The 13,258-nt window shown below is 37.0% G+C and overlaps 1 protein-coding gene across 2 annotated transcripts in view; it reads right to left on the reverse strand.

Moving 5' to 3' along the window:
- Positions 1 to 13,258, reverse strand: part of DECR1 (2,4-dienoyl-CoA reductase 1) — an 80,271-nt gene that overhangs the window by 47,532 nt on the left and 19,481 nt on the right. The gene's annotated exons all lie outside the window — the stretch shown is intronic.

Here is a 13,258-nt window from a genome sequence, read left to right on the forward strand (position 1 = left end):
AAGAGTCTGATCCCTGCCACATACTAGCTGTGTAAACTCCATCTCTATATCTTTCTGGGCTTTGGTTTCTCTGAGTAAAATACACAGCTGCCATCAGGAAGCATAACTGATGACTGTGAATGGTTCATTCGGTAGTGATTCCAGATGGAGTGATATACACCAATGTGGTTCGTTCTACAGGCATCATTAGCCTCATTTTACAGGTGAGAAAGCTGAAATTTAGAAAAATGAAGCCATCCATCCATGGTCATACACAGCTAGTAAGTACCTGAATCAGAATTTCAACCCAAGTCTTTCTGACTTGGGACAATGCCTATTTTACTGTACTAGGCTGTCTCCTCTAAAATTTTACTTCTTCAGGTTAAAAAAAAAAAGTCAAAAGTTTCAATCAGAAATGAAAACAGATGACAAAGATGCCAATTTACTATTGTCATTCTGCTCCAACAAATAGTTAGTCTTTTTTGGCCAATTTTAATTTTTATTGAAATCTTTTATTTTTATATCTGTTTTATTTCCAAAAATATCCCTTTCTTTCCCTCCCCTATGCAAGTCATTCCTTGTAACAGGATAAAATAAAAACTTCTGAAAAATCAGTTCAGCAAAACTAACCAACATATAACCCAATCTGATATATGTGCAATATTCCACATACAGAGTTCTCAGTCTCAGATGCTTACTAGCTCTGACTTTGAGCAAGTTAACTCCTGTTGGCCCCAGTTTCCTCAACTGTAAAAATGAAAGTAATCAGAGGACCTACTTCACAAAGTGGTTATGCTGATGAAAAGAGTTAATATTTGTAAAACATTTGGCATAGTGCCTGATACATAGTAGATATTATATCATTATTAGTTATTATTTTTAATTATTGTTATTATTTTCATTAACAAAGGCATCCTAAATACATCTTCAACCAGCTTGCTAGAAACAACTGTTAAACTTCCAGGGTGAGTATTTACATCTTGGAAATCAGCAAATGCTACAAATCAGGACTTGATCTTTCTTTTTGTTGGCTGTCTAATTAGGAAGTGATAGAGAAACCAATCACCCTAGTGCAATTATTATCAATAATATGAAAAAAGGTCTTGATCAATAACACATGTAAAACCTAGTAGAATTGTGCATTGGATATGGGAAGGGGGTGGGAAAAAGGGAAGGAATGAACATGAATCGTGTAACCATAGAAAAAAATTCTAAATTAATTAATTAAATAAAATTTTTCCAAAAAAAGAAAAAAAGTGATAGAGAAACTCTTAATAATGCAGATTAAACTTGTGTGTCTTGCATTCACTTCCCCTGACCACCTCAGGGGGCAGTGGTTAAACATTTCCTGGCATATTACTAGAGATCTTAATTTCACTTATTCAATAACATGCTTGGTCATTACCATTTCACAGCATTTAGTCTGAAGGATTGAGAGAGTGTTCTTTCCCTTTACATTAATTGTAAACATCGCATAAATTGTTCTTCAGATTTTGCACAATATTTAATCTTTGAAAGAATGGGGGGGGTTGCAGAAGAAGCACCCGTGTAATAGCTGGAATAGAGAAGGAACTGGCAAACTACTTGGCTATCTTTGGCAAGAAAACCACAAATGGGGTCACAAAAAGTCCAGAATATCCCAGAATGAGGACAGGGGGCATGAAACAATAATAAGAGCTGGGAAATATAAATTCAAATACTGAATCTGACATTCCTAATGGGGAGATCCTTGTAAAAATCATTGTTAACCTCTACAAGGTGCTAAGGAAGAGAAAGGATGGTAGGGTGCCCTGGCTCCATGCTGGGTATGAAACAGGATCAGCCTACTGTATCTGCTAAAGCATCTCTCCAGGCACTGCATCATCCTGGACATACTTGCCTCCACATTGCTGCTGGGTCACCATCCAGTTCCTGTGGCTACTACTACCACCTCTGCTACCAATTCCAATGGTCAATGAGACATATGACTAGAACTTCATGTTTTCCTAAATTCAGTTTCTTGGTTGGGCTTCTTCTAACCTTTAAAATGGGGCCAGGACTTCTGGTCAAGATGGCAGCTTAGACAGAGCTAAAGTTCAGATCTCCGAAAACCCTTCCTTACAAATCACAAACTGCATGCTCCTAGGGCATCGAAATTCAAAATGAACAATGGGAACCCTCCTCCTGGACCTGGATCAAAAGGTACGGCCCCCCAAAAGCCAGAACCCTAGATCATTCATATCTAAGGGATAGGCAGAAGGAAGGTCCCAGGACCCATCTCCCCCTAACCCAGAGCACTGAGCCCAAGGCAGCACCAGAAACCTCAGGGCCAGCAAAAGGACCTCAGGGCCAGCTATTATGAAGGCCGCATCTTGAAAACAACCTGAGCCAGTCACAGGGGCACCCAGCACAGACGGCAGGGAAACAGAGAGGGACGGGGGGAGCCTGTAGCCCCATGGCTGGATCCTTCCATCTGAGTCTCATGGAAAGTCCCTGCATCAGGGCATACTCAGTCCATCCCAGCTGAACTTAATCCTATCAGGAGCCCTCGGAGCTCCGGGAAGCCATGGCCCCTCCCCCCCTCAGAGTGCAGGCTCTTCTGAAACAACAGTAAACTTAGGGCCGGCAAAGGCACTTAAATACCTTGCAGACAGTGCTGAGCCAGACTCAGAGCGTGTAAGTAAGGCAGGGAAGAAGCATCAGGAGGGAACTGAGAGCAATATCACCTGAAAAACCCAGGGCTTCCCCAGGAAGACAGAACAGCTGCAGAGAATGGACAATTTGCCTGGGGCTAAAGCCTCTGAACATCAGACAGATAAAAGAAGAGCTAGTCCTCCTCACTCAGATAGAGATGGAAAACAGTACAGAAATACAAAAGCCTCAAAACACCAAGAAAAACAAGAAGAAGGGGGCTACTTTGGACACATTTTATGGAGCAAAAATACAAAATACAGAGGAGATAGGAGAGGAAACACAAGCAAATGCCCCAAAACCTTCCAAAGGAAATGGAAACTCTCCACAAAGTCGTGAAGAATTTGAATTGGAAATGATCAAAAAGATGGAAGCCTTCTGGCAGGAAAAGTGGGAAATAATGTAAAAGGAATTCATGCAACTACAAAACCTGTCTGACCAAACTGAAAAAGGAAAACCAGGCTTTAAAGGTCAGGATCAGGCAACTGGAAGACAATGATCTTGCAAAAGAGCAAAAATTAATAAAAACAAAGCCAAAAAAACAAGAAATTAGAAGAGAACATAAAATATCTCACTGACAGGGTGATAGACTTGGAAAATAGAGGAAGAAGAGACAATTTGAGAATAATTGGACTACCAGAAAAGCCAGAAATAAACAGCAAACTCGACATCGTAATATAAGATATAATCAAAGAAAATTGCCCAGAGACTCTAGAACAAGGGGGCAATACAGGCATTGAAAGAGCTCACAGAACACCCTATACACTAAATGCCCAAAAGACAACTCCCAGGAATGTAATTGCCAAATTCCAAAACTCTCAAACAAAAGAAAAAAATCTTACAAGAAGCCAGAAAAAGACAATTTAGATATAAAGTAATGCTAATCAGGGTCACAAAAGACCTTGCAAGTTCCACTCTGAATGATCATAAGGCATGGAACATGATTTTCAGAAAGGCAAGAGAGCTGGGTCTTCAACCAAGAATCAGCTATCCATCAAAACTGACTATGTACTTCCAAGGGAAAGTATGGCCATTCAACAAAATAGAAGATTTCCAAGTTTTTGCAAAGAAAAGACCAGAGCTCTGTGGAAAGTCCGATATCAAAAAACAAAAAGCATGGAATACCTGAAAAGGTAAATATGAAGGAAAGGGAAAAGGAGAAAAACGTTATCTTCTTCTTTTTCTCAAACTCTCCTCTATAAGGACTACATTTATATCAATCTAGGTATACTAACATGTGGGGAAAATGTAATGTGAATATAGGGGGGAAAGAAAAACCAAATAGAATAATCTCTCTCACACAAAGATTCACACAGGAAGGGGAGGGGAAGAAAACTCCTATAAGAAGGAGAGGAAGAGAATTTTTACTTAAACCTTACTCTCAGGGAAATCAACTCTGAAAGAGAAGAGCATCCAGATCCATTGGGATCTTGAATTCTATCTTACCCAACAAGGGAAGGGAGAAGGGAAAACCAAGGGGGGTAGTGGGGGAGGGAACACAAAAAGGGAGGGAAGGAGAGGGGGGAGGGGAGGAACAAAAAGGGAGGGGCTAGAAAGGGAAACATATCAAGGGAGGGGACAAGGGGGACTGATTTAAAGTAAATCACTGGATTAAAAGGTTAGAGCCAAAGAGGAAAGGTTAGAATTAGGGAAGGATATCAAAATGCCAGGGAGTCCACAACTGACAGTCATAACTTTGAACGTGAATGGGATGAACTCACCCATAAAACATAGACGAATAGCAGAGTGGATTAGAATCCAAAACCCTACCATATGTTGTCTTCAAGAAACACACATGAGGTGGGTAGATACCCACAAGGTCAGAATTAAAGGATGGAGTAAGAACTTCTGGGCCTCAACTGATAGAAAGAAGGCAGGAGTTGTAATCATGATATCTGATAAAGCCAAAGCAAAAAAAGACCTGATCAAAAGGGATAGGGAAGGTAATTATATTTTGTTAAAAGGGACTTTAGATAATGAGGAAATATCACTAATCAACATGTATGCACCAAATAATATAGCACCCAAATTTCTAATGGAGAAACTAGGAGAATTGAAGGAAGAAATAGACAGTAAAACCATATTAGTGGGAGATCTGAACCAACCACTATCAAATTTAGATAAATCAAATCAAAAAATAAATAAGAAAGAGATAAAAGAAGTGAATGAAATCTTAGAAAAATTAGAGTTAATACACATATGGAGAAAAATAAATAGGGACAAAAAGGAATACACCTTTTCAGCACCACATGACATATGCACAAAGATGGACTATACACTAGGTCACAGAAACATGGCATACAAATGAAGAAAAAGCAAAAATAATAAATGCAGCCTTTTTCAGATCACAAGGAAATAAAAATAATGATCAGTAACGGTACATGAAAAACCAAATCAAAAATTAATTGGAAATTAAAAATATGATACTCCAAATTCATTTAGTTAGAGAAAAAATCATAGAAACAATTAACAATTTCATCAAGGAAAATGACAATGGCAAGACATCCTTTCAAACCTTTTGGGATGCAGCCAAAGCAGTACTCAGAGGTAAATTCATATCCCTGAGTGCATATATTAATAAACTAGGGAAATCAGAGATCAATAAATTGGAAATGCAAATAAAAAAACTCAAAAGCGAACAAATTAAAACCCCCCAGAAGAAAACCAAACTAAAGATCCTAAAAATTAAGGGAGAAATTAATAAAATAGAAAGTGATAGAAGTATTGATTTAATAAATAAGACTAGAAGCTGGTACTTTGAAAAAACAAACAAAATAGACAAAGTACTGGTCAATCTAATTAAAAAAAGGAAGGAAGAAAAGCAAATTAACAGCATCAAAGATGAAAAGGGGGACATCACCTCCGATGAAGAGGAAATTAAGGCAATCATTAAAAATTTCTTTGCCCAATTATATGGCAATAAATACACCAATTTAGGTGATATGGATGAATACATACAAAAATACAAACTGCCTAGACTAACAGAAGAAGAAATAGAATTCTTAAATAATCCCATATCATAAAATGAAATCCAACAGGCCATCAAGGAACTCCCTAAGAAAAAATCCCCAGGGCCCGACGGATTCACAAGTAAATTCTATCAAACATTCAGAGAACAGTTAATCCCAATACTACACAAACTATTTGACATAATAAGCAAAGAGGGAGTTCTACCAAACTCCTTTTATGACACAAACATGGTACTGATTCCAAAACCAGGCAGGTCAAAAACAGAGAAAGAAAATTATAGACCAATCTCCCTAATGAATATAGATGCAAAAATCTCAAATAGGATACTAGCAAAAAGACTCCAGCAAGTGATCAGAAGGGTCATCCACCATGATCAAGTAGGATTTATACCAGGGATGCAGGGCTGGTTCAATATTAGGAAAACCATCCACATAATTGACCATATCAACAAGGAAACCAACAAAAATCACATGATTATTTCAATAGATGCAGAAAAAGCCTTTGATGAAATACAACATCCATTCCTATTAAAAACACTAGAAAGCATAGGAATAGAAGGGTCGTTCCTAAAAATAATAAACAGTATATATCTAAAACCATCAGCTAATATCATCTGCAATGGGGATAAACTAGATGCATTCCCAATAAGATCAGGAGTGAATCGAGGATGCCCATTATCACCTCTACTATTTGACATTGTACTAGAAACACTAGCAGTAGCAATTAGAGAAGAAAAAGAAATTGAAGGCATCAAAATAGGCAAGGAGGAGACCAAGTTATCACTCTTTGAAGATGACATGATGGTCTACTTAAAGAATCCTAGATATTAAACCAAAAAGCTAATTGAAATAATCAACAACTTTAGCAAAGTTGCAGGATACAAAATAAACCCACATAAGTCATCAGCATTTCTACATATTTCCAACACAGCTCAGCAGCAAAAAATAGAAAGAGAAATCCCATTCAAAAACACCTTAGACAAAATAAAATACCTAGGAATCTATCTCCCAAGACAAACACAGGAACTATATGAACACAACTACAAAACACTCTCCACACAACTAAAACTAGATGAGCAATTGGAAAAACATTAACTGCTCATAGGTAGGACAAGCCAATATAATAAAAATGAACATCCTACCCAAACTTATTTATCTATTTAGTGACATACCCATTGAACTTCCAAAAAATTTCTTTTCTTATTTAGAAAAAAACATAACAAAGTTCATTTGGAAGAACAAAGAATCAAGGATATCCAGGGAAATAATGAAAAAAAATACAAAGGAAGGGGACCTTGCAGTCCCAGATCTCAAATTATATTACAAAGCAGCAGTCATCAAAACAATTTGGTACTGGCTAAAAGACAGAAAGAAGGATCAATGGAATAGACTTGGGGCAAGTAACCTCAGCAAGACAGTATATGATAAACCCAAAGATCCCAGCTTTTGGGACAAAAATCCATTATTCAATAAAAACTGCTGGGAAAATTGGAAGACAGTGTGGGAGGGATTAGGTTTGGATCAACACCTCACACCCTACACCAAGATAAATTCAAAATGGGTGAATGACTTGAACATAAAGAAGGAAACTATAAGTAAATTAGGCAAACACAGAATAGTATACATGTCAGACCTTTGGGAAGGGAAAGACTTTAAAACCAAGCAAGACATAGAAAGAGTCACAAAATGTAAAATAAATAATTTCGACTACATCAAATTAAAAAGTTTTTGTACAAACAAAACCAATATAACTAAAATCAGAAGGGAAGCAACAAACTGGGAAACAATCTTCATAAAAACCTCTGACAAAGGTTTAATTACTCAAATTTACAAAGAGCTAAATCAATTGTACAAAAAATCAAGCCATTCTCCAATTGATAAATGGGCAAGGAACATGAATAGGCAGTTTTCAGATAAAGAAATCAAAACCATTAATAAGCACATGAAAAAGTGTTCTACATCTCTTATAATCAGAGAGATGCAAATAAAAACAACACTGAGGTATCACCTCACACCTAGCAGATTGACTAACATGACAGCAGAGGAAAGCAGTGAATGCTGGAGGGGATGTGGCAAAGTAGGGACATTAATTCATTGCTGGTGGAGTTGTGAATTGATCCAAACATTCTATAGGACAATTTGGAATTATACCCAAAGGGTGATAAAAGACTGTCTGCCCGTTGATCCAGCCATAGCACTGCTGGGTTTCTACCCCAAAGAGATAATAAGGAAAAAGACATATACAAGAATATTCATAGCTGCGCTCTTTTTGGTGGCCAAAAATTGCTAAATGAGGGAATGCCCTTCAATTGGCGAATGGCTGAACAAATTGTGGTATATGTTGGTGATGGAATACTATTGTGCAAAAAGGAATAATAAAGTGGAGGAATTCCACGGAGACTGGAACAACCTCCAGGAAGTGATGCAGAGCGAGAGAAGCAGAACCAGGAGAACATTGTACACAGAGACTGATACATTGTGGTACAATCGAACGTAATAGATTTCTCCATTAGTGGCACTGCAATGTCCCTGAACAATCTGCAGGGATCTAGGAGAAAAACACTATCCACAAGCAGAGGACAAACTGTGGGAGTAAAAACACCAAGGAAAAGCAACTGCTTGACTATAGGGGTGGAGGGGACATGTCTGAGGAGAGACTCTAAATGAACACTCTAATGCAAATACTAACAACATGGAAATTGGTTCGATTCAAGAACACATGTGATACCCAGTGGAACCATGCGTTGGCTATGCGAGAAGGGGGGGGAAGGAAAAGAAAATGATCTTTGTCTCTAATGAATAATGCTTGGAAATGATCAAATAAAATATTGTTTTAAAAATGGGGCCAATAATACTCGAACTATCTACATTAATAAGGCTGTTTTGAGAATAGTACTATATAAATGTGAATTATGATTACTTTAGTGATTTTCAATTGGAACATTTTTATACATTAGGTATTAATCCCTAAAACTGTTCTAGACAAAAAATAGGCATCTTCTCTGAAGCAAACCATTCTTTCTCAATTCGGAACCCAGCACCATGTTTTCCCATAAAGAAGAGCTTTTATGTTCCCCAAAATAAAATATCAGCTCCCTGCTACTTTAAAAATTAAACTGAGAACTCGATAAAATTTGGGGACATGAATTTGCAGATGTGTACTGCAAAAGCATATGTGGGCTTGTACTTCTTTTAGTTTTATGTTGACAAAGAAATATATTTGTCTCTCCCATTTTTGCTCAGGCCATGATAAACCAAGCAAATAAAGTACTACAGAAATGGAAATTTTGCTTAAAGACCACAACCTGCCTCTTCAGAACTATGACATTAAAATGATGAATCAGTGAGTTAGTGTGTAGGCTGGCAATTTTGTTATTACTGAGCCAAAATGGAAAATCTTGTTCTACTATACCAATAGCCCTACCACAGATGCCTATTTACATGTTATGCTTTTTGATGGATTTTCAGGATGGGGCAGTAGAGAGGAATAAGAGAAAACTGTTAGTAATAATAACATATTTATGTAGCACAGGAAAGTTTTTAAAGATGCTTTCACATTTATTTTATTCATTCCTTCTGTTCTGTCAGTGTAAGAAACAAAGAAACCTCAAGGCAATAATTCTGAGTTAAAAACTGACTTTATTAATGGGTAAACAGAGTCAGTGATCCCATCACACCCAGTCTGTGATGAAAGACATTTCATGGATGTTCACAGTTGTTTTTATAGGCTTTTGACAGTTAATACAAATCATTGATTTAAAAAATCCAAATACTCAAAGTATGTTAGCTAATAGTTGATAAAGTCTAGTTTGAGGTCCAAGCAATTTATTGATCTTATAACTAATATCCTCAGGCATAACAAGAGACATAAAGGTAAACAGTCATCTCTCTGAATCATAAAATCTAAGAACCCTGTTGTTGACAAGCATTTCTAGAGAAGCTAACACTATTCCTACTTTTATAACTATGATTGTTTCTGTTATCTTGATTTAAAATCAGGAGATAATAATGATGTGTACTTAACATATAATGAGAGCTCTTAAACTAACTTTCTCCTTATCTGTCACTTCTTATACAGAGTTAATTAACAACTGGGACTAGCCTTTCTAACATTCTAATTACATAAACTACTTAAAGAATTATATAAGATGAATTAGTTTTATACTAAATGAATAAAAAGAAATTAAATGAAATAAATGCAAGTTAAGCTCTTCAGTCAGACAATAAATATGTATCAAGCACCTACTATGAGACAGGCATTGTGCCAAAAAGAGACAAAGACAATACTGGTGCTCAAGGAACTCACAATCTAATGGGAGAAGCAAAGATGTGCAAATACATTATATGCAGGATAAACAAGAAATAGTTAAGGAAGGGAAAGCTCTAAGAATTAAGAGGACTGAGTAAAGCTTCCTGGAGAAGATGGTGTTTTAATTGGGACTTAAAGGAAGTCATGGAAAGCAATAGACAGAGATGATTTAGGAGAGTACTCCAGGCAGAAGGGACAACTAGAAAAAATTCCTATAGTTACGAAATGGAGTGTCTTGTTCCTAGAACATCAAGGTGGACAGTGCTACTGAATTGAAGTGCATGTGGCACATTATAAGGTATGAGGTATATGAGGATGAAAATGGGAGACCACAAGTAAGAGAGGAAATTGGAAAAGTTCTGCAAATATTTTGCCACAGTACTTTTTCACTCTCAAAGAAGGAGTGGAAGCTACCACATTGAAATCTAACATCACAGTCCTAGAAGTGCTTTTGGAAAACAAAGAAATGGTACAGAACCAAGAAATGATGCAGAACAAAGAAAGGAAAATAAGTCAGATTGGACCAAGAGTACATAGAGAAGATCTGTGCTAGGCATGACAAAATTGTGGGGCATTGAGGAATTAATATATACAGTATCAGAAGTAGGGGATGCTAGGTAGCATCTGGAGAACTATCCCCAAAGGGTTATACCTTTTGACCCAGCAAGACCATTGCTAGGTCTGAATACCAAAGCTATCAATGAAAAGAAAAAAGGACCTATTTGTCAAAAATATTAAGAGCAGCTTTTTTGTGGTGGCAAAGAATTAGAAATTGAGGAGTTGCCCATCAATTGGGGAATGGTTGAAGAAATTGCAGTATATGATTATAAGGGAATAATATTAGGCTATAAGAAATGATGAGCAAATAGTTTCAGAAAAACCTAGGAAGTGAGCTGAACCAAAACATTGTACATAGTAGCAGCAATGATGTAATGATGATCAACTATGACAGACATGGCTGTTCCCATCAGTCTAGTGATCCAAGACAATTCCAAAGGACCCATGAGGAAAATAATTTCCAGAGAAGAAACTGATGAACTCTGAATGAATAGATATTAAACAGAATGAAGTATGTTTTTTTTCATTTTCTTAATTTTTCTTATGTTTTATATATATTTTCTCTTGCAACATGGCTAATATGGAACTGTTTTTCATAACCTCAGATGTATAATCAATATCATAGTGCTTGCCTTCTCAGAGGGATTGTGGAAACTAGACTGACATTTGGTGGGGGAAGGGGCATCTGGGAGTGGCAGTTGGGTCTTATAAACTCCCTGATTGAACTGCATACAAATTTTACATTTCTGACAAACTCTTATGGCATATGAGGATATTCCTGGTGCAGTCCAAAATCGTCTCACTGACTCAATCACAGCTTGGGTTCCACAGTGTCCTTGTGCATGTATTGCATTGCACACATGATAAAATAAATTTTTAGGCAGGATGGGCTTGCCTAGTTGTGAAAACCATATTCCTCTTTTTTGTTTTGCTCCTAAGTTCTTTATCCATGATTGAATTTCCTGCTCATTATAGGCATTAGTTAGATTATCCTGTTCAGCTATTGAGAAATTCAATACATGTAAAGGTCCTTCTCTAACTCCAAATTTTGCTGTAATGTCAGCTCTATGGTTTCCTAAGGACACATGATCATTAGCCCCTATGTATGATCTACAGTGGGTTATTGCCACTTCCTTGGGAAGTTGTACAACCTCAAGAAGTTGCATTATTACTTTGGCATATGCAATCTCTGCCTGCACTTGTCAAAAATCCTCTATGTTTCCAAATTTCTGCTATGGCATGAATTACTGAAAATGCATACTGGGAATTTGTGTAAATATTGACCCGTTTATCTTTACCGATTTGCAGAACATTTAATAAAGCAACTAGCTCTGCCCCTTGAGCCCTAATGTGTTTTGGTAAGGACACATACCATAATGTCTTTGTTTGTGTTACTACTGCCGCTCCAGTATACCTTTCTCCATTAACTATCATGCTCGAACCATCAGTATACATTTCAATGTCGGGTTGTTCCAGGGGAGTGTCTTTTAAATCATTTCTTGGCTTTCTACTACTGATATTGTTTCTTGGCAATTATGTATGGGTTCCCCTTCCAATGGCAGATCTGGAATCAAGGATGCTCGATTCAATGGTTAGCAATGTTTTAAAGTGATGTTTTCATTGCTTAGTAACACAATTTCATATTGAGAAAGTCTTTGCTGTGTGAAAGCTTGTAAATGACATTTCTTCAATATGGATTCTAGTTGGTGTACAGAGTAGACATTAAGTTTTGATCCTAATACCAAATCAGATGACTTTTGGATTATGGTTGCTGTGGATGCAATTGCTCTCAAACAGAGAATCATTCCTTTCTCAATTATATCTAGCTATGTACTATAATGTGCCACTGGCCTAAAATTGGGTCCTAAAGTTTGGACTAACACTCCAGAAGCTATGCCTCTTGCTTCATGTACAAAGAGATGGAATTCTTTGTTGTAGTCTGGAATACCTAAGGCTGGAGCTGTTATGATTGCTTCTTTGAGCTGTGCCAAGGCTTGGAGGTGCTTTTTCATTAGTTTCAAAGTTTCTGTGACTGTGTTTTTGGTTAAGTCCATAAGGCATTTTGTTATTGGAGTGGCAGTGGGGTCTTGTGACTAGTACTTCCTGCCTGCCAGGTTTGACTTCCCTCCTGGTGTTAGAGGAGAGAGGAGTTTGTTCAACCCAGTCTGGTGTGGTGTGCCTCTACTTTGTTCAGCCCGAAGACACAGGCTTCTGAAGGTTAGAACTGTTCTTGTTTGCTTTCTGTCTACTGCTAAGATTCTGAATTAGAATTAGTTCAGTCATTCCAGGACAAACAGTCCTTATCAGCTCCCTGCTGCTTCCTCACAGCAGGGGGCATCTCTCTCCTTTGCTTCACCCAGCAATATTCCCTCTCTCCCCTCAACTCCTCAGTACCCCATACAAACCTCACATTACCCCCATTTTCCAATCCTCCCTTTCCTTTCCCAATAAATATTACAGGATGGGAGAGGGAGAGAATTTGAAATTCAGCATTTTAAAAAATGAGTATTAAAATTTTTCTTAAATTGTAATTGGGAAATATTTCGTGTATTTTTAATGCATTAATGTTTTTATCTTTCCTCTCTTCTCTTGTCAAATGTGTAATGTTATGGTTATGAAGTTAAAAACCTAACAGTTACTTTAATTTTATTTTCTATTGTCATTGATTTGCAGCAATCATTAATTTAAAAAATAGTTGTGTTTGTAATTATTCTTTTATCTGTTTCTATCCTTTGATTATTCATCCATTATGGAATGACTCAGACTAAGATAT

This window comes from Monodelphis domestica, chromosome 3, assembly GCF_027887165.1.
Source record: "Monodelphis domestica isolate mMonDom1 chromosome 3, mMonDom1.pri, whole genome shotgun sequence".
Lineage (NCBI taxonomy): Eukaryota > Metazoa > Chordata > Mammalia > Didelphimorphia > Didelphidae > Monodelphis > Monodelphis domestica.